General features: G+C 39.0%; 1 pseudogene across 1 annotated transcript in view; it reads left to right on the top strand.

The window, feature by feature from the left end:
• Positions 1-657: 657 nt before the first annotated feature.
• Positions 658-22,014, top strand: part of LOC308654721 (heterogeneous nuclear ribonucleoprotein C-like) — a 61,250-nt pseudogene continuing 39,893 nt past the window's right edge. Inside the window, exon 1 of the transcript in view lies at positions 658-772. The product of the transcript in view is annotated as a heterogeneous nuclear ribonucleoprotein C-like (transcript). The remainder of the gene's footprint in view (positions 773-22,014) is intronic.

Below are 22,014 nucleotides of genomic sequence, written 5' to 3'. Positions count from 1 at the left end.
AGGATTACAGGTTCTGTTTTATCATCCATTGGTCAAACAGCAACGAAATTCTTGTAATTACTGGGTATGATGGAGTTATGCTGGCATGCTGTATTCCTGACACAATATGCCATATGCTTGTTACATTTTTCACTGGTGGTAAGCTGAATGTTATAGAGTTTGGTAGGAGAGAACTAAGTGGTACACTGTCTTAATTGTTTTAGCGGATTGGGGGAAATATTAATTATAATGGGTGTGAAATAAAATAGATCTTTCTTGGTCTTGGTGATACACTGGAGAAAGACAATGAAATTTTATGGTACTTAATCATTAATTTAATATGATGTGAAAACAGAAAGTGTCTTAAGCAGAATAAAAATAGGCTCTTGGAGATCCAACATGGCCGCCGGCGAGGAAGCAGCGATTCCAATGTCTCCACATTAACGGGATCAGAAAGACCCATTGGAACAGCGGCAGTCTACCTACTGAGGAACTTCTAGCAAAATTCCGTGAAGAGGGGAATTGCCGGGAATTGGTAGGTTTATTAGAAGTGTCAGTTTGTCCCAGACAAGTGGATCTTGACCGGCCACGCGGGCGCGGAGGTCAAGTTCCGCAGCCACCAGCTGCTTCAGAAAGCGGCCGGAGGCCCCGAGCGGCGCAGCCTGCCCGAACCCGCAGATGGCACCTGACACCTCGCCATCCCGAGAGGCCCCGCTCTCGCTCAGCGAAGGCCACTCCACCCGCTCAGATCTTAGCCACGCAGCCACAGCTTCCCGGCTCTACCGGCAGCCCGGCGCAGCGAGAAATGTCCCCGCCTGGCCCACCAGATAGCCCGTGCCCTCCCGGCTCTACTAACAGCCCCGCCCACCTGGCGAACGGCTCCCCCCGCTGAGACAGCGTGAAGGGAATCTAACCAACCCTTTACGAAATAGCGAACTGGGAACTAAAACCAGAGATTGTGTCAGACCAGAGACAAGCCAGTTCCACCCCTCCCTTCGGACACTCCGGCAAGGAGCCAGGGGCCCGCCATAGCAGAGAGGGGAAGTCACCAAAGTTCGGCCAAAGAGATTCCTTCCCAGCAGAATCTACTTTAGCAGGTGTGTGACTCCCACCCACATCAGATACAAACAACTGGGAAACTTCAAAATCTCTCTGTGGGCGTGACCCTAAGGGCCAAAGGACTCTCGACCCCCAACTCCCTCTACTGCCAGTGACGAGGGCGTGACTGTAGGGGCAGAGGGAAGCAGAGAAGACTCCCCACCCCCAAGTCCCCCAACCGCAAACAGAGAGGGTGTGACGGTAGGGGCGGAGGGAAACAGAGGACACTCCAGACCCCCAACTCTTCCTACCGCCAGCAGTGTGGTTGTGACTGTAGGGGCTGAGGGAAGTAGAGGGGATCCTAGACCCCCAACTCCTATTACCACCAGTAGCGACACCAATGGTCTTAGCTGCCAGATTCCGAAGGTGTGCCCACCAAAGGGGTCCGGAAAAATTAAACAATTGACTCCCAGACTACAGCTCCACAGCACTGGGGCTTAGATGAATGACAACGAGAGTGCTCAGTAGTTAGGGAAATAGAGCACTCGGTGGGGCTGAAAGTGTAACCAAATCCTTGGTGAACTGCCTCCAGTGAGCAGGACCTGGCTGGCTGGCAGGAGGATGGGGAGGAGGGGCCGTAGAAGTGAAACAGCTCTGGACCAACAGGATTGAGAGACTCCCAGGAACCATCTTACAGGGATAGCTGTTGACACATTGAGGGCAAAACTCAGCCTGGAGGGCACAGCGTTGCCTACGGGAAGAGAAGAAAATGGATCTCTAAGACCTAATTTTATTTCCTATTTCATTTTAACTTTTTCTCTCCCTTTTCCCTCTCTCTCTCCCCTTCCAAGTTTTACGGCTCTTTCCATTCTCCTCTATGCTATCTATCTCCCTCTCCTTCTTTCCTTTCAAGAGCACCTACCTTCCCCTTCCCCCCAACTTTCATCCCAAGCATTACGTCATCCATTTCGTGTAACTGTCTAATTACAAATAGGTGTGCGCCCTTCTCCCGTGCCTGCAAGGTAGCCGGACCTGCAACCCACCAGCAGGTTAGGTCCAGCAACCTGGGAGTGGCAGAGCCGCCCCACGCGCCTGCAAGGTAGGCGCACCTGCTACCAACCAGCAGAACAGGCCCAGCAGCCTGCCGATGTGGTAGGCACAGCGCCCCAATTGGAGGAGGAGCAGAGCCCCTGCCCGCGCCTGCACGGGAGACTTAGCAACTATACAAGAGTAATACAAATATATAGGGGGAAAATTCAACAACACAACAGTCTCAGTAAGCAGAAAGAAATGCGAACAGTATGAAGAGACAAGGAAAGAAAGGACCACAAGCAATGCAGGTCAACTCAACGTTAGAAGAGGTAATTTCTGCAGCAGATGGAATGTCAGATAAAGAATTCAGGAGATACATGCTTCAGATGATCTGGAGTCTCAAGGAAGACATTAGACAGCAAAATCAGACAATGAAAGATCTCTTCAACAATGAAATACACAAACAAATCCAGGAAGCAAAAGATCAACTATACAGGGAGATAGAAGTTATAAAAAACAAACAAACAGAAATCCTAGAAAGGCAGGAAGCAATAAACCAACTTAAAAACTCAATTGAGAATACTACCAACAGAGTAGAACACTTAGAAGATAGAACATCAGACAATGAAGACAAAGTATTTCAACTTGAAAAGAACATAGACAGCTCAGCAAGACAGTTAAGAAACCATGAGCAGAATATCCAAGAGATATGGGATAACATAAAGAGACCAAACTTAAGAGTCATTGGGATACAGGAAGGCACAGAGCTCCAAACCAAAGGAATAAACAATATATTCAATGAAATAATACCAGAAAACTTCCCAGACTTAAAGAATGAGACAGAATCCCAAATCCTAGAAGCCTACAGGATGCCGAATGTGCATAATCATAAGAGATCCACACCTAGACACATTATAATGAAGATGCCCAACATACAGAATAAGGAGAGAATTTTAAAAGCTACAAGAGAAAGGAAACAGATTACATTTAGGGGTAAACCAATCAGGATAACAGCTGATCTCTCAACACAGACTTTGAAAGCTAGAAGATCCTGGAATAACATATTTCAAACACTGAAAGAAAATGGGTTCCAACCAAGAATTGTGTATCCAGCAAAATTGAGCTTCAAGATGGAAGATGAAATTAAAACCTTCCACGATAAACAAAAGTTAAAAGAATTTGCAGCTAGAAAACCATCTCTCCAAAAAATCCTCAGCAAAACATTACAGGATGAGGAAATGGAAAATAACAATGAAAACCAACAGTGGGAGGTAGGACAGTAAAGGGGGGAAAATAATCAAAGAGGAAAACAAACCATATTCAGTAACATAAATAAACAAATATGGCTGGAAGGATAACCCATATCTCAATAATAACCCTAAATGTTAATGGCTTAAACTCACCAATTAAGAGACACAGGCTAGTAGAATGGATCACAAAACATGATGCAACAATATGCTGCCTACAAGAGACACATTTGATAGAAAAAGACATACATAGACTGAAGGTGAAAGGTTGGGAAAAATCATATCACTCATATGGACTTCGGAAACAAGCAGGAGTGTCCATACTCATATCAAATAAAATAGATTTCAAGCCAAAGTTAATCAAAAGGGATAAAGACGGACACTACATACTGCTCAAGGGAACCATACACCAACAAGACATAACAATCATAAATATATATGCCCCAAACAATGGTGCAGCTATGGTCATCAAACAAACTCTTCTCAAGTTCAAGAGTCTAATAGACCACCATACAATAATCATGGGAGACTTCAACACACCTCTCTCACCACTGGACAGATCTTCCAAACAAAAGTTGAATAAGGAAACTATAGAACTCAATAACACAATTAACAACCTAGACTTAATTGACATATATAGAATATACCACCCAACATCAAGCAGTTACACTTTTTTCTCAGCAGCACATGGATCCTTCTCAAAAATAGATCATATATTATGTCACAGGGCAACTCTTAGACAATATAAAGGAGTAGAGATAATACCATGCATCTTATCTGATCATAATGGAATGAAACTGAAAATAAATGATAAAAGAAGGAAGGAAAAATCATGCATCACTTGGAGAATGAACAACAGGTTACTGAATGATCAATGGGTTAAAGAAGACATTAAGGAGGAAATTAAAAAATTCTTAGAGATAAATGAAAACACAGACACAACATATCGGAATCTATGGGACACACTGAAAGCAGTTCTAAGAGGAAAATTCATTGCATGGAGTTCATTCCTTAAAAAAAAGAAAAAACCAACAAATAAATGATCTCATACTTCATCTCGAAATCCTGAAAAAGAAGAGCAAAATAACAGCAAAAGAAGTAGAAGGCAAGAAATAATTAAAATCAGAGCTGAAATTAATGAAATCGAAACAAAAGAAACAATTGAAAAAATTGATAAAACTAAAAGTTGGTTCTTTGAAAAAATAAATAAGATCGATAGACCCTTAGCCATGCTAACGAAGAGAAGAAGAGAGAGAACTCAAATTACTAGCATACAGGATGAAAAAGGCAATATCACAACAGACACTTCAGAAATACAGAAGATAATCAGAAATTATTTTGAATCCTTATACTCCAATAAAATAGAAGATAGTGAAGGCAACGATAAATTTCTTAAGTCATACGATCTGCCCAGATTGAGACAGGAGGATATAGACAACCTAAACAGACCAATATCAATTGAGGAAATAGAAGAAACCATCAAAAGATTACCAACTAAGAAAAGCCCAGGACCGGATGGGTATAGAGCAGAGTTTTACAAAACCTTTAAAGAGGAACTAATACCAATACTTTTCAATCTATTTCAGGAAATAGAAAAAGAGGGAGAACTTCCAAATTCATTCTACAAGTCCAACATCACACTGATTCCTAAACCAGACAAAGATACTTCAAAGAAAGAAAACTACAGACCTATATCTCTAATGAACCTAGACGCAAAAATCCTCAATAAAATTCTGGCGAATCGGATACAAAATCATATCAAAAAAATTGTGCACCATGATCAAGTAGGATTCATCCCTGGGATGCAAGGCTGGTTCAATATACGGAAATCAATAAATGTTATCCACCACATCAATAGACTTAAAAATAAGAACCATATGATCATCTCGATAGATGCGGAAAAAGCATTCGACAAAGTACAGCATCCCTTTTTGTTCAAAACTCTCGAAAAAATAGGGATAACAGGAACATACCTCAACATTGTAAAAGCAATCTACGCTAAGCCCCAGGCTAGCATCATTCTGAATGGAGAAAAATTGAAGGCATTCCCTCTAAATTCTGGAACAAGACAGGGATGCCCTCTCTCACCACTTCTGTTCAACATAGTTCTCGAAACACTGGCCAGAGCAATTAGACAGAGGAAAGAAATTAAAGGCATAAAAATAGGAAAAGAAGAACTTAAATTATCACTATTTGCAGATGACATGATTCTATACCTAGCAGACCCAAAAGGGTCTACAAAGAAACTATTAGAGCTAATAAATGAATTCAGCAAAGTGGCAGGATATAAAATCAACACGCATAAATCAAAGGCATTCCTGTATATCAGCGACAAACCCTCTGAAATGGAAATGAGGACAACCACTCCATTCACAATATCCTCAAAAACAATAAAATACTTGGGAATCAACCTAACAAAAGAGGTAAAAGACTTATACAATGAAAACTACAGAACCCTAAAGAGAGAAATTGAAGAAGATCTTAGAAGATGGAAAAATATACCCTGTTCATGGATAGGCAGAACTAACATCATCAAAATGGCGATATTACCAAAAGTTCTCTATAGGTTTAATGCAATGCCAATCAAAATCCCAATGGCATTTCTTGTAGAAATAGAGAAAGCAATCATGAAATTCATATGGAAAAATAAAAGACCCAGAATAGCAAAAGCAATTCTAAGCAGGAAGTGTGAATCAGGTGGTATAGCGATACCAGACTTCAAACTATACTACAGAGCAATAGTAACAAAAACAGGATGGTACTGGTACCAAAACAGGCGGGTGGACCCATGGTACAGAATAGAGGACACAGAAACCAACCCACAAAACTACAACTTTCTTATATTTGATAAAGGGGCTAAAAGCATGCAATGGAGGAAGGATAGCATCTTCAACAAATGGTGCTAGGAAAACTGGAAATCCATATGCAACAAAATGAAACTGAATCCCTTTCTCTCGCCATGCACAAAAGTTAACTCAAAATGGATCAAGGAGCTTGATATCAAACCAGAGACAAGGCATCTGATAGAAGAAAAAGTTGGCTACGACCTACACACTGTGGGGTTGGGCTGCAAATTCCTCAATAGGACACCCATAGCACAAGAATTAATATCTAGAATCAACAAATGGGACTTGCTCAAACTAAAAAGTTTTTTCTCAGCAAAAGAAACAATAAGAGAGGTAAATAGGGAGCCAACATCATGGGAACAAATTTTTACTCCTCACACTTCAGATAGAGCCCTAATATCCAGAGTATACAAAGAACTCAAAAAATTAGACAATAAGATAACAAATAACCCAATCAACAAATGGGCCAAGGACCTAAACAGACACTTCTCAGAGGAGGACATACAATCAATCAACAAGTACATGAAAAAATGCTCACCATCGCTAGCAGTCAGAGAAATGCAAATCAAAACCACCCTAAGATATCATCTCACTCCAGTAAGATTGGCAGCCATTAAGAAGTCAAACAACAACAGGTGCTGGCGAGGATGTGGGGAAAAGAGTACACTTGTACATTGTTGGTGGGACTGCAAATTGGTGCAGCCAATTTGGAAAGCAGTATGGAGATTTCTTGGAAAGCTGGAAATGGAACCACCATTTGATCCAGCTATTCCCCTTCTGGGTCTATTCCCTAAAGACCTAAAAACAGCATGCTACAGGGACACTGCTACATCAATGTTCATAGCAGTACAATTCACAATAGCAAGACTGTGGAAGCAACCTAGATGCCCTTCAATAGACGAATGGATAAAAAAAATGTGGCATTTATACACAATGGAGTATTACTCTGCATTAAAAAATGACAAAACTATAGAATTTGGAGGGAAATGGATGGCATTAGAGCAGATTATGCTAAGTGAAGCTAGCCAATCCCTAAAAAACAAATGCCAAATGTCCTCTTTGATATAAGGAGAGTAACTAAGAACAGAGTAGGGAAGAAGAGCATGAGAAAATGACTAATATTAAACAGGGATGAGAGGTGGGAGGGACAGGGAGAGAGAAGGGAAATTGCTTGGAAATGGAAGGAGACCCTCAGGGTTATACAAAATTATATACAAGAGGAAGTGAGGGGAAAGGGAAAAATAATACAAGGGGGAGAAATGCATTACAGTAGAGGGGGTAGAGAGAGAAGAGTGGAGGGGAGGGGAGGGGAGGGGGGATAGTAGAGGATAGGAAAGGTAGCAGAATACAACAGACACTAGTATGGCAATATGTAAATCAGTGGAAGTGTAACTGATGTGACTCTGCAATCTGTATATGGGGTAAAAATGGGAGTTCATAACCCACTTGAATCAAAGTGTGAAATATGATATATCAAGAACTATGTAATGTTTTGAACAACCAATTAAAAAAAATAGGCTCTTAAATATTGCTTTGGTGGGAAAAGTAAACAAAAGAAAATGTGCCTCAAGCCCAAGACTTAATTAATGTATTAAACCAAATTAATATTTGGATATAACAAACTTTCTGAGAATAAGTAAAGAAAGACAGAAAATGGAAGTTTGTCATATAAAAATACTCTGTTATATACAGAACAATTTCGTTTTTAAATGTTGTGAGACTAAATTTTATGGACACTTAGTTATTTAAATTTCTTGAATCCATAGATGTTACAGTTTGGATGTTTGTTATCCTCCAAAAGTTCATGTGAGGTAATGCAAGAAAGTTTAGAGATGAGTGATTAAATTATGACAGTCTTAACCAAATCATTGCATTAATCTTATATGGTTTAACTGGCTGCTAACTGTAGGCAGGTATTGTGAGCTTAGAAGAGGTGTGTGATGGGAAGCATACTTTTGGGATTTATATTATGTACCTGAGGAGCAGCCTCTGTCTCCTTCCAATTGCCATTCCTAGAGCTGATTTCTTCCACCAAACTCTTTCACCATAATGTTATTCCTCAACTCAGGCCTCAGTTATGGAGTTAGACATGTATGGACCAAACCCTCTGAAAGCACACATGCCATATAAACTTTTCCTCTTTTAAATTTGACCATGTAAGCTCTTTTGGCTATAGCAATATAAAAGCTGAGAAAAATATTAAATTTTTCCAATCATTCTGGGTCTACATAAGTCAAGTTATGATCCACATTAAAAACTAGTATATGTCATTATATGAGAAGTTGGGTTGTAAGAAAATGTGTGGCCTCACTTTTTGTCAGACTACCAAATCAGCAACTAGGAACAAGTCATAATATAGCCTAGTCAAGAAGTGTTGAATACTCTAAATAAGGTAAGAGTTTATACAAGCAAGGAGATATGGATCCTAAAAATGCTGCATCATAAATTTATGACATAAATTTAATTAACCAAGAGGATATTGCTATGGAAGTATTCTTCAAACATATATAATAATTTAGAAAATTCAATTCACATACTTCTAAAATGTTTATTGAAACCTTGAAGATGTGATTCTTATTAAAATCCCAATGTCATTCTTCATAGAACTTGAAAAAGCAATCATGAAATTTAATTGGAAAAATAAGAGACCCAGAGTAGCCAAAGTAATAATTAGCAAGAAAAGTGAAACAGGAGGCATCACAATACCAGATTTTAAACTATACTACAGAACAATGGTAACAAAACCAGCATGGTATTGGCACCAAAATAGACATGTAGACCAATGGTACAGAATAGAAGACAGAGACCAACCCACATAAATACAGTTATCTCATACTTGACAAAGGAGCCAACAACATATTGGAGAAAGAATAGCCTCTTCAACATATGGTGCTAGGAAAACTAGAAATACATATGTAGCAAAATGAAATTAAACATCTCTCATCATGCACAAAACTCATCTCAAAATGTATTAAGGACCTAGGAATTAGACCAGACACCCTGCACCTAATAGAATAAAAACTAGGCCCAAATCTTTATCATATCAGATTAAGCCCTGACTTCCTTAACAAGAGTCCTAAAGTGTAAGAAATAAAATCAAGAATCAATAAGTAGGATGGATTTATGGATTCAAACTAAAAAGCTTCTTCTCAGCAAAAGAGACAATCATTGAGGTAAAGAGAGAGCCTATAGTATGGGAGCAATTTTTTACCACACATACATCAGATAGAGCACTAATCTCCAGGATACATAAAGAACTTCAAAAACTTAATACCCCCCCAACAACAACAACAAATTCAACTCAATTAATAAATGAACATTTCTCAGAAAAAAATACACAAGTGATTAACAAATATATAAAAAAAATGTTCAACATATCTAGTAATTAGAGAAATGCAAATCAAAACTAAGATTTCATCTCACTTTAGTCAGAATGGCAGTTATCAAGAATACAAGCAATAATAAGTGTTGGAGAGGATGTGGGAAAAATGTACACTCATACATTGCTGGTGGAACTGCAAATTGGCACAACCACATTGGAAAGCAGTTTGAAGATTGCTCAGAAAACTTGAAATAGAACCACCATTTGATCCACCTATCTCACTCCTCCATCTATATGCAAAGGACTTAAAATCAGCATAATATAGTGACATAGCCACATCAATGTTTATAGCAGCTGAATTCACAATAGTTATACTGTGCACCAAGCCCTATGCCCATCAATAGATGAATGGATAAAGAAACTGTGGAATATTACTCAGCATTAAAAGAGAATTAACGTATGGCATTTGTAGGTAAATGGATGGAGTTGGAGAATATTATGCTAAGCAAAGTAAGCCTACCCCCCAAACTAAAGGCCAAATGTTTTCTCAATTAGTGGATGCTGATCTATGATGGGGGAGTGGGAATTGGAGGAACTCTGGATTGGGCAAAGGAGAGGGTGGGGAGGAATTATGAGAATAGAAAAGATGGTGGAATGAGATGTATATCATTACCCTAAGTAGATGTATGATTGCACTAATGGTGAGTCTCTACACCATATACAACCAGAGAACTGAAATGTTGCACTACTTTTGTGTATGATGAATTTGTGTATGAAATGCATTCTGCTGTCATGTACAACTAAGTAGAACAAAAACAACAGAAAACCTTTAAGAAGTAATGTCCATGCCAAGAGATGTAAAAATTGTAGACCTCTTGGAACAAATGGTAGAAGAAGAGATCAGAAGACACACATATGTCAGCAGAAAATATAGAAAATATTTATGTACTAATATCTAAATATATAAGGGTCAAAAAATCTACTAACTGAATATATTTCACAATATATCCAGGAAGGCATCCCAATTACAAAGCAATAGAAATTATATTAATGACAGTGATAAAATAACTATTAAGAAATTCATGGTGACTCTCTAGATAGGTGACACCAAACATAGAACCGAGTTCTATGATTATAGTGAGTATGTATGATATCACAGTAAAATAACAGAAGGCAGAGGATAAAGGAAAAAGCAAAGTGAGGCTGTATATAACCCCAATGACATGTATTCCTATTAACTTATACCTGAAGATACAGAAAGATCTTTTCAAATTTTAAGCTATGACTGGTACCTGATCACTGCAGGATTCGTGTACCAAAGATCAGCAGGCAAGGAGAGGAGAGTTTGGAGAGGTCCCAGCTAAATAGGGGTTCCAATATCAGAGCAGCTACCAATATTGCCCTAAGGGAAAATAAAAGGGAGCTGGATGTAGGTACTGACACAGTGTCTTTCACAGGATACTTTCTTTATCTGGACAAAGACTAGATGACTAGTTGTCCAAACAAAGACAAGGGAGTATCTAACATGGAAAACTTATTTACACTGGCAGACATACTTGTGGCCCTGATCTGGCCCAGGTTCATTTTATATCCACATAACTTAGCCATTGTTCTTAGCCATTGTTAGAGGATGCCTTCCTGCATACATCATGGGATATATTCAGTTAGTAGATTTTTGTAGCCTTATACAGTTAAATTTGTATTTTAAATGGATGCTGGAAGCTGACCTTCTGTAATCCCTAGAATCCCAGAGAAAACGGTCTTGAAATAGATTCTAGTCCCTTAAACTGAAGACGGAGATTTCATACAGCACCATGGCAGGCAACAAGTTCAAAGATTTTTACTTACTGAACCTCAGTAAAAAAAAATTTTACAAGTCAATAAGGAAATCTTCTATCTCTGGCCATGTGAAGCAGAATGAAGAGCCAAGCAGAGGAGAGCACATGACAAGAGATGCAAACCACTGTACGTTTATGGACAAATAACTTAATGCCTGTTTTCAAGAGATGGCAATACCAGGTAGTACAATCCACTAGGCAGGAGAAACTAAGTTTTATCACTAGTCATCAGCTTTAGCCATTGGTTGTGGAGTAAAACAGTTACTGGAACCTCAGTATTTCTTCCCTGATGTCAACTGAATAAAAAGGACACAGTTTTGAGAAAAAAGAAAAGGAAGATATATGCTTTGTTAGCAAAGGAGAAACACAGTGGATTCCTATCCAAGAAGCTATGATTCTGTCCATCAAGGTGAGCAAGAGGCTTTTAAAGAGGTAGTTCAAAGGCTACATTCCACATGTTCTCAAAGTTGTAATTCACTTATAAATTTAGGAGATAGTCATTTCTGAAAATTTCCAAAGTCTTAATTACTTCATTCCTGTGGTGGGTGTGTGCTCAGGGGACATATAACTCTGCCTACAATGGGGTAGAGGTAATCCTGTTCCCTTGAGATTAGGGAGGGGGTAATTAGGGAGAAGCAGGGAGAGAGCAAGAGAAACATGTCTATTTTAAAAATAAGTTTCAGTGGCAGAGCAACAAGGGTTATGTTCAAGTCAAAAAGTGGACCACAGTTAGAGAACAGGAAACTGTTTCAAGGATGATTGAGATCAGTCTGACATGAGACAGTTAAATTTGTATTTTAAATGGATGCCAAGGAAACAGAAAATTGTAGAATTTATTAAAGGAGTCATCAAGGAATTGGGAGAGAGAACAGCAGGAGCTCAGGGTGGTAGGAGATAATGCACTTGGCTTTCATCTGCTCTCATGGATGGTTTCTTACTGACTTCTTGTCCAGTCATCTTTAAATGGGTGAAAATAGCATTTACTGTCACACAAAGCTCTGTTCTTGTCCCTGATACCAATCCAATAATGAGGACACAGTTTTGAGAAAAAGAAAAAAAAAGTTTATAGCTTTGCTGGCAAAGGAGAAATACAGAGGACTCCTATCTAAAAGGCTGTGATTCTGCCCATCAGCGGGAGCAGGGGGCTTTTAAAGAGGCTATCTTTCACATGTTCTCTGTTGGAGTCGTAATTCACTTGTTAATTTTGGAGATAGTCAATTCTGAGATCTGGTACCATCCCCAAAGTATGGATTACTTTGTTCCTATTGTGGGTGATAAATCCACCATAGACAAATTTGCTTAAAATAGAAAAGAAAAGTAATTCTGTTTTTCCTGAGATTAAGAAAAAGTAGGGAAACGGGAAGAGAATGAAACATGTCAATTTTAAAAATAAAATACAATGGAAGAGAAGCAAGAGCTAAATTCAAAGCATAGAGTGTACCATCGTTTCTTTACCACCAGAGAAGTCAAGATTTTCAGGAATTTGGTGACTTCAAAGATGAGAGTCTAGGTCATTCTGCAAGTTAAACTACTACACCTTCAAAAGTGCTAATCAAGTGTTACGGGATTTTGCTTAGGACAGAGAGGAGGCACTGTTTATTAGTTGTGGTCTTAAAGCCATTTTTTTAATGCCATTAACTGTAGTTTTGTCACAGGAACCTATAATTAATGAGTTTCTCCAGGGAAAGAGATACATGAAAATCCTGAGAGAGCTAGCTTTTCTCTGATAGTGTGAATTTGCTCTTTGAAGCAGTACAAGTATTGCTGAAACCTCAGTCCTTGTCCCTGATGCCAATCCAATAATGAGGACACGGGTGTGAGATAAAGGAAAAAGAAGTTTATTGCTTTGCTAGCAAAGGAGAAATTCAGAGGACTCCTGTTCCAAAGGCTGTTATTCTGCCCATCAGTATGAGCAGGGGGCTTTTAAAGAGGTAACTCAAAGGCTACAGTCCAGATGTAATTTACTTGTTAATTTGGGAAATAGTCATTTCAGAGGTTTTCTGGTACCATCCCAAAGTCTAGATTACTTTGGTGGGTGGGTGCTCAGGGACAGATAATTCTGCCTAGGATGGGGAATAAAGGTAATTCTATTTCCCCTGAGATTAGGGACAGACAGAGATTAGGGAGGTTCAGGAAGAGAAGAAGAGAAAGAAACATGTCCATTTAATAAAAATTAATAATAATAAGTTTCAGTAGCACAGCAGCAATGGCTATATTCAAAGCATAAAGTGAACCACTGTTAAATTTTCTCACTATCAACTTCAACATTTCATTTCTATGGAAAAATGGGTGATGGCATTTCCCAATTTCTTCCTGCTGAAATGGAGCAAAGTTTGGGAAAGTAAACTAAGAGGGTGGGGTGTGGAAAGTTAAGGGCATTCAGAATCAGTGCTGTCCAAAGGTCCAGAGTGGCCAATGGCAATTTGCTTGGCAGGGTACACATAGGGCAGGGATTATGCTAAGACAAAAATAATGATAGCAAAGCATTACCTTTTTGAAAATAATTAGCACAGAAACTATTAGTATTTAAGGCAGTCTCTGAAAATCATGAGGACAGTGACTCATAATCTTATCAGAGAAAAACAGATCAAGTTCATCAATTTAGAAGGTTAGGAAGATTGGTAGGTCTATGAAATCAAACTCAAATTAACTCAGGACAAATTCGAAATTCTTGTGCTCATTAATACTAGGCACTCTCACCCAAGGACCATTTCTTTATAGCCTCCAGCTTTACTTACTTTTGATAGGGCTAACACAAGTGTACATCTTAAGTAATATTTAAAAACCCATTGATTTTCCTTTTAAATGTACATGTAGGACGGTGTTTTTAGGCTATATTCTCCTGCCAGGGGTTTAAGACAAAGATGGTCAAAACTGACCTTGTTCCTATCTACTCTTAAGAATCAACTGAGATTCCTCACAGATCACTCTTGGGGACATGTGTGACACCTCCTGGCTTCTTTAGCTTTTCTCTACCAGTGATGCCACTTGCCAGGATTTGTTGGGGTCTGGCTGACCATATGTGGCTTCTCTCGAAATCATCAGGGACATTTCCATCTCCAGTGACTCTTTTTTGAAAACATGCACTGGTTGGCTCAGCAGATCAGGTGACTCAGCAGAGTTGCAGTTCCCATCATTCTTGTTGTCCATTTTGATAATCCCAGTTGGGTTTGAGTAGGATAATGGCTGCTTCAACCCATGGGGAGAGACATATCTGCTTGATGAGTTTGATCAGCATGATCTCATGCGGCCTGCTGGATGTGGGCTCACTCATCAGGGGGCAAGGGTGGAGGAGAGAATGACATAGATGTTATGCCAGGTAAGATCATAAGTCTGAGAGAGGTATCAGAATCCCTTAATATAAGGAGAAGGGTCAGCAGATATGGATCCAAGGCACTTTTCAATCTGGGAAGATCTTGAAGTGAGAATGGGATGTGTACTCAGACAATCCCTTCGGCAAACACTTCCCTGGGAGGACAAAGGAACTTTGGGTTAGCTGGTAAGAGGATCTGGTTGGACCAGGTGTGGCCACTGATAGGAGAAGAGCAAAATGAGTGTGGGGAGAGGAAAGGGTTTATCAGTAGAAGAAGTGGCCTTAGGAGTCAAGGCTACAGAAAAGGAGGGAAAAGAGGAGGAGGGTCCTGGAGTGGGAGACGAGGAACTGTAGTAGCCAGAGGAGGGGAGGGGTGCAGGTGAGGGAGGGGAAGAAAGAGAGGATTGGCCTGGGTGGGGAGAGGGAAGACTGGAAGGTGGGGCTGAGAGCAGCTAGGGTGGATCTGAGAATGAGGAAGGAGAAGTAGAAGAACAATGTGAGAGGTGTTCCCTAGCAAGAAAAATTTAGCAGAACAGGTGTGTGTGTGTGGGGGGGGGGGATGGGAGTGGACCTCAAAAAGCCTAAACATGTGTCCAGATGTAAGAAATTGTCCAGTTCAGTGAGGGTTTAAAATCAAATGTTCCTTCTGGGGGCCATTGTGATGCATTGTCTAAGTCACACTGGGGCAAGGCCACAGTGGAGTAAAAGACCAGGTGGTTACAGTGTAGGCCTTCAATGAGTCCTAACTTGGCAAAATTTGAATATAGACACTCAAAAGAGTTTTAGGGTCTAAGGAGGACTTGATGTTTCCTATGTCCTTCCAGCACCCTTGGGGTGGGTGGGAGCAGAAAAAGGCATCCCAAATTCTGATAGCACTCACCCGAAAATGGCCAGGTGGTGTTTGAGGCATTCCTTCAACCCATGGGGGCCCCAAACAGATTGAAGTGGCTCGCACAATAACTGGGACATCTCCACAGTTCCCAGGAACCTTGAACAGAACAGGTGGGAGTCTATGGCACATGCATGACTTTCGGATAGCTCCCCCCATGAATGGAGAGGGGCTGGAAGGTCATGGAAAATGAGGGAACTTACCCACTCCTGTCAGGCTGTATGAAGGGAGGAGAAAAGAAAGAGCAGCTTAGAAATTTCCTGGTTCATTTGAAGAGGAGGGTGACCTCTCCCCAGATATTCGATATGGGGAAGGCCCAAAAAGTCCTCCCAGGTTTTGGAACTGATGTAAGGTCAGGCAGTGGTGACCAAAAGGAGGCAGATTTAAAAGGGCAGCCGAACAAGACTTTATTGACATTTCATTCCTGGGTGGAACTCTCAGACCAGCAGAGTGGATCTAAGAGAAGCGTGCTGGGGCTGGACTGAATTGGAATTTTTATTGGGCTTAGGCCAGAAAGGGAGGGCTTGGAACAGGAAGAGGGGTTTTTAGAGTCCCTTGTCCTACTGGGATTGTTTGGAATTGAAATGTTAATTCCTTCAGAGCCCATCCTCTAGGATTGGCCAGGAGATCCCACTGATTGACAGGCAGTTCCATTGGTGCCTGATTGGTGTTTTTTTTTTTTTTTTTTTTCATGCACACAGGTTGCTTGGTGTTTTGTTCTTCAGCCACCTCCACCTAACAGTGGCCCTTTCTGAAACTCACTTTACCTCTGACAGACTGCAATTGCAAGATTGTACAAAGAAGTAACACAGAGAAAAGCCCCCCAAACCATGCCAACAGACAGAATCTTTAAATTGACTAGCCAAAATCTTTCCCAAGAGACTAACTATAGAATCAAAAAAGTAGAAAGCCAGAGGGAATTCTCAACCCAAGGCCAACAAAGAAATGAGAACCCAGGACAGATCAAAAGGAATTACATATCCTTAGGTTCTTGTGTCCCACTTAACATGAATCTTACTTACACCAGTGGGCCACAGATGTCCCCCAAACAGATGTTTCCACAAAGAGAAACCAGGTGTGTAGAATTAAGGGTCTCAGTGTGCACACCAGGGGACTTACTGAATGGCTCAAGTTGTTGATATTTTTCTGAGTTTATTTTCATTTTTTCTCAAAGTGGACCATGATGGAGCAAACTATACTATTCAGGGAGAAAAGACAGGATTTTCTCAAAGCAAAAGGAACTTTGGCAGCTGCTGGTGATACCTTCAATTACAAGTGATGAGTCCTTCTCCCTCAAATATTGAAGTATAACATTAGAGAAGCACACCAAGGCAAGCATATGAAGCAGTGTTTATTTAAAAAGGGGTAACATAGACATCTCCCAGAAGGGAGAAGGGGGCCATAGCTGGAATCTTTGTATCTCATGAAATGAGGCAGGCCTGCATTTTTTATTAATAGGTCTTGGGCTCACTTCCTCTTATCTCTCTTCTTCCTGCATAGTTGACTAGACCCAGGAAATTCTCAGTGGGATGACAAAAAGGTGAGAAGCAGATAGGCTGGAGGGGTTAAGGAGAAAGGGAGAATAATTTACTACTCTCTGTAGGGAGGGATGATCCCTGAGACAGGTTACCTTAGCAACAGGTTGGACCAGGGGCAGATTCTTGATGAGGGTGGAGGAAGGGCTCTGAAGAAATTAACATTTCAATCCCTCAGGGGGCAGTCTCCAACTTTCTGACTCTTTCAAATTAGCCTCCTTGATCTGACCTGACTTGATTTACCTATCTCTAGTGATTGTCTGTCTAATTCTGGCTTCACTGGGATGATCTGTAGTCTCTCCTTTCACTCACAGAAACAACTCCTTGATTTAACTGGAGGCAAACTCATCTGTCTCCTAACTCTCCTGCAGTTGGGCCTTAACAAGTTTACCAGCTCCATGAATCCTCAGCATGGAAGTGGGATTCCTTGGAAATCCAGGCCTTCCCAGGAAAACTGAAGTGGGGGCTGCTTTGGGGTCCATGTGGAGGGCCAAAATTATTGCCAAAAGCTCTGTCTTCATTTGTATGACAATCCAATAATAAAGACACGATTTTGAGAGAAAAGAAAAAGAAGTTTATTACTTTGCTAGCAAAGGAGAAACATAGGGGACTTTTGTCCCAAAGGCTGTGATTCTGCCCATCAGCAGGTGCAGGGGGCTTTTAAAGAAGTGACTCAAAGGCTACATTGCAGGTGTTCTCTGTTGGAGTTGTAACTTACTTGTTAATGTGGGATATGGTCACTTCAGAGGTCTTCTAGTACCATCCCAAAGTCTGGATTACTTCCTTCCAATGGTGAGTGTGTACTCAGGGGCAGAGAAAGAAAGGTAATTCTGTTTTCCTTGAGATTAGGGAGTGGGAGAGATTAGGGAGGAAAAGGGGGAGAGGAAGAGATAAAAATGTGACCATTTTAAAAAAGTATGTTGCAGTGGCACAGCAGCAATGACTATATTCAAAGCATAAAGTGGTTCACTGTACCCAAGGATACAGTGTGCTCACTGAGGTAGTAAACTGTCAAATTTGCCATTCATGGATAAGAACCCTGCCTGTGTTTGTTTGCTTTTGTTTTTAAAGCTGCAACTTTGGTTGCTAATGACTCTCAGCTGAGTTCTTTTCAATTTTTCCTTAACAAAATTGACATTGTTACTGAAAGCTCTGTCCTTTTCCCATGATACCAATCCAACAAAGAGGTTTTGAGAAAAAGGAAAACGTTTTATCACTAGCAAGGGAGAAACACAGGGGACTTCTTTCCTAGAGTTTGTGATTCTGCCCATCAGGGGGAAAAGAGTTTTGTTTTGTTTTTAAACAGGCAATTCAAAGGCTACATTCCAGGTGTTCTCTGTATGTGTTAGAGGAGATTGGGGAAAGTGATTCACTTGTTAATTTGGGAGATATTAATTTCTTAGATCTTCTGGTGCCGTCCCTCAAGTCTGAATTACTTTGTTCCTGTGAGGGGTGGTAATGCTCAAGGACTGATAATTCTGCCTAGGGTGGGAAAGAAAGGTCTACCTATTTCCTTCAGATTTTGGATGGGGAGAGGAAAAAGAGGAAAATATGTATCCATTTTTAAAGAAGCCTCACTGGTACATCAGCAAGGACTATACTCAGAGCAGAGGTGAACTACTGTTACAATATAACCAAACACTGGTTCATACAAGGGTTTAAAGACTGGACACTTTGCTTACATTCAGGACTACTCTGAAAAACCATTCTCAGCTCCCAGCTTAGCTGAGTCCTCTGTTGCAAGTCCATACTGATCACCCATTCCCTTGGCCCTGTCCTACTTTCATCTCCTATAAAACATGTTCCCCAGGCTGGGGTTGTGGCTCAGTGGTGGAACACTTACCTGGCATTTATGAGGCACTGGGTTAGAGTCTTAGCACCACATATAAATAAATAAATAAATAAATAAATAAATAAATAGATAGATAGATAGATAGATAATAAGGCCCATCAACAAGCATTTATGAGGCACTGGGTTAGATTCTTAGCACCACATATAAATAAATAAATAAATAGATAGATAGATAGATAGATAGATAATAAGGCCCATCAACAAGCATTTGTGAGGCACTGGGTTAGATTCTTAGCACCACATATAAATAAATAAATAATAAGGCCCATCAACAATTAATTTTGTTTTCTAAAAAAATCATTAAAGAAAAAGGGGAAAAAAATTTCTCCAAGCCACTACCCAAAATCACCTTTAAGCAAACTTCTGCCTCAGAGTTCTTTACTTGGAGGACTTTATTGAAGAAATTTAATGACTGACACATTCTTTTGTTTCATAATATTGCATCATTATATAATTAGTAAATATTGACTTTTAAGTATATTCACTAAGATATACTGAGAATACCTAAGGAAAAATTCTTACAGTACATTGTACATTTTTGTTAAAACAGAAACTCCAGCAGTGTTTTTTTTTCTTTAAAAAAACATTTAGCTATTTTGTGTTTTAAAACCACTCAACAAGTTCATTTTATATTGCATTTAAACCTATTGATGAAGATTTGTCTTCTTCAAGTTATTTTCATACCTACTTTATATTTTGTTCTATGTTAAATAGAAGTCATTTATAATGAACTGTGTCAGAAATATGGGTAAAAGCCTAAAGATATTTTGATAATTAGGGTTTCTGTTCATTTCATTTAATTCAGGATAATTTATTATAGTTTGATACCAAAGACCTGAAAACTGTTCTTCTGAAATCCATCTCAAAACTTACTATAATTTATGGGGTCACTAGAGTACTACATACCCTGCTTGTATATCTTGTACAGGCCATTGTGTTTCATACAGTCTTTATTCTTGCTTTTATTTGAACGACTTCTTCCTTACCTCTGTTAGCTTTCTGTCACTGCAAAAAAAAATTCCTGAGATAATTGACTTATAAGACAAAAGGTTCATTTTGGCTCAGAATTTTGGAGATCTCAGCCCATGATCAATTAGCCCCATGATTTCTGGGCCTGTAGCAAGGCAGCTCATAATGACAAGAATTATGTGCCAGATAAATCCAGTCATCTCAAGCCTAGAAAGAGAGAGAAAGACAAAGGTGCTGGGGTCCCCAGTATTCACTCTCTGAAAAACCCCTAACCACTCAAAGACCTTCTACTAGAACCCCACCTCTTAAAGTTTCCAGTAGAACCATTCTGGGGAATGAGGCTTTCACCACACATAAGCCTTTAGGTGACCTCTAAGAACAAAACAGTAGCACCCTCTATTCCTAAACTTTTCTTTGTCTTGTGTTGGCAAATTCTTTTAAGTTATTATAGACTCACTCAAGGTGAAGATTCTATGGAGAGTCTTCCTTGATGATTCATTTTCTTCATGCTGAGTCAATTACCCTTTCTCTGCCTATATTATCACAGCAGGTACCATGTAAAACAGAATTAATCAGTATAAATTTATATCTCCATCGTAACACAAAGGATTATGGATTATTAACCTATATCCACTCATCCACCCTCAAGTTGTATATCCATCCTCATTGTATACACAGGATCATTCTGTGTATACAATGGATGTTAATGTAGCATTATAGGACAGATATGACCCAATTCTCACTTAAATGACACAAAATTACCATGAACTGGAGTTATAACATCTTGTGATAAATGCTTCATTCTCATCATTTACCTGAATTATGTAATATACTTTTCAGTCAATTGATTTTTTAAATTAATAAATAGACTAATTCAAGAAAACAACCAACAAACTTATTATAAGTCTTTGAATATTGTTCACTTTTTTGGTATGTTAAAAACATTTGTATTTGTGAGAATTTATCTGAGATATTGATGTTGGACCCAAGAGAGGAAAGTAAGTGCTAAGATGTTAAGCTGAAATTATAACATGTTTTCAAAGAGATAAAATTGAATAAAAAGAAAGAAGACCTTCTAGAATAAAACATGCCTTCATATATAAACCAAAATTTTGTAGATAGTTAACCTTCTCACTGACTAAGCCTCTGGTTGTTATTATGATAAGCATGTGCTAAATCCTTTGAGGTTTATACATTAGTATAATAGAATAAAGTTATTTTCTAATCTATATGAAAATTATTAAGATATTCTTTAAAAGTTGAATCTAGGGAAATTAAAGAACTCTTATTAGCTACTGAGAAAGAGGCTCCAATATAAAAATAAATGTTATACTGATAAGAATTGGGTTATTATGTGTGGTAATAAGAACATATTGCAAAGTATTACAGGCCAGAAAACCTAATTTATATTGATCCTACACATAATGCTGTTCTCAAGTGAATAGAAATGAACAATGGGAAAGCAGGGAGAAAAGTTAATTTTCTAGCTTTTCTTCAGTAGCTAGCTCATGTAGCTCAGGTCTCCTTTTTGCACCTATAATTTATTACTACCAAAGACATATAAATTCATACAATATAAATTAAGAGTATAGCGACAACTTCTTTACCAGTTGACAAAAATATGAAACAACAAATACAGTAAAATTTGTCTCTGATACCTACCAAAGAGTAGGCTGAAGCTGCACAATCTAGACCTTTTCAGATCACAACAGAAATATTTCTTGATGCTGACAGTGAGAATAAATAACATTTTTTAATTGAGAAGTTACTGTCTTCTACTCAGTAACTACAAGTGGAATTAACCATTTTGATTATTTAAAAAAAACTAAGAATAAAGAGGACAAATTGGCTGAATATGTAGTATAATCATGTTAAAAGTTTTAATAGTCAAACATTTAGCCCAGTAGAATGTTCTAAACTAATCAATCCATGACACAGTATCCTTTTTGTGAATGGAAGAATACTATGATAAGAAACACATACTATCTATTTTCCCAATTATCATAATTAAGTAATCAATTATGTGAGCTAAATGGAAAAGAAAAATGAGATTCTCTAAGTCAATTGAGAAAAAAACAGACACATATACAATTACATAAGAAAGTATGTTGCACTGAGTACTTAGTAGAAATAATGGTTTTTTTTCTACTTCAA

Source organism: Spermophilus citellus, assembly GCF_964194105.1.
Source record: "Spermophilus citellus genome assembly, chromosome: 8".
Taxonomy (NCBI): domain Eukaryota; kingdom Metazoa; phylum Chordata; class Mammalia; order Rodentia; family Sciuridae; genus Spermophilus; species Spermophilus citellus.
This window is presented reverse-complemented; position numbering and strand designations above follow the sequence as displayed.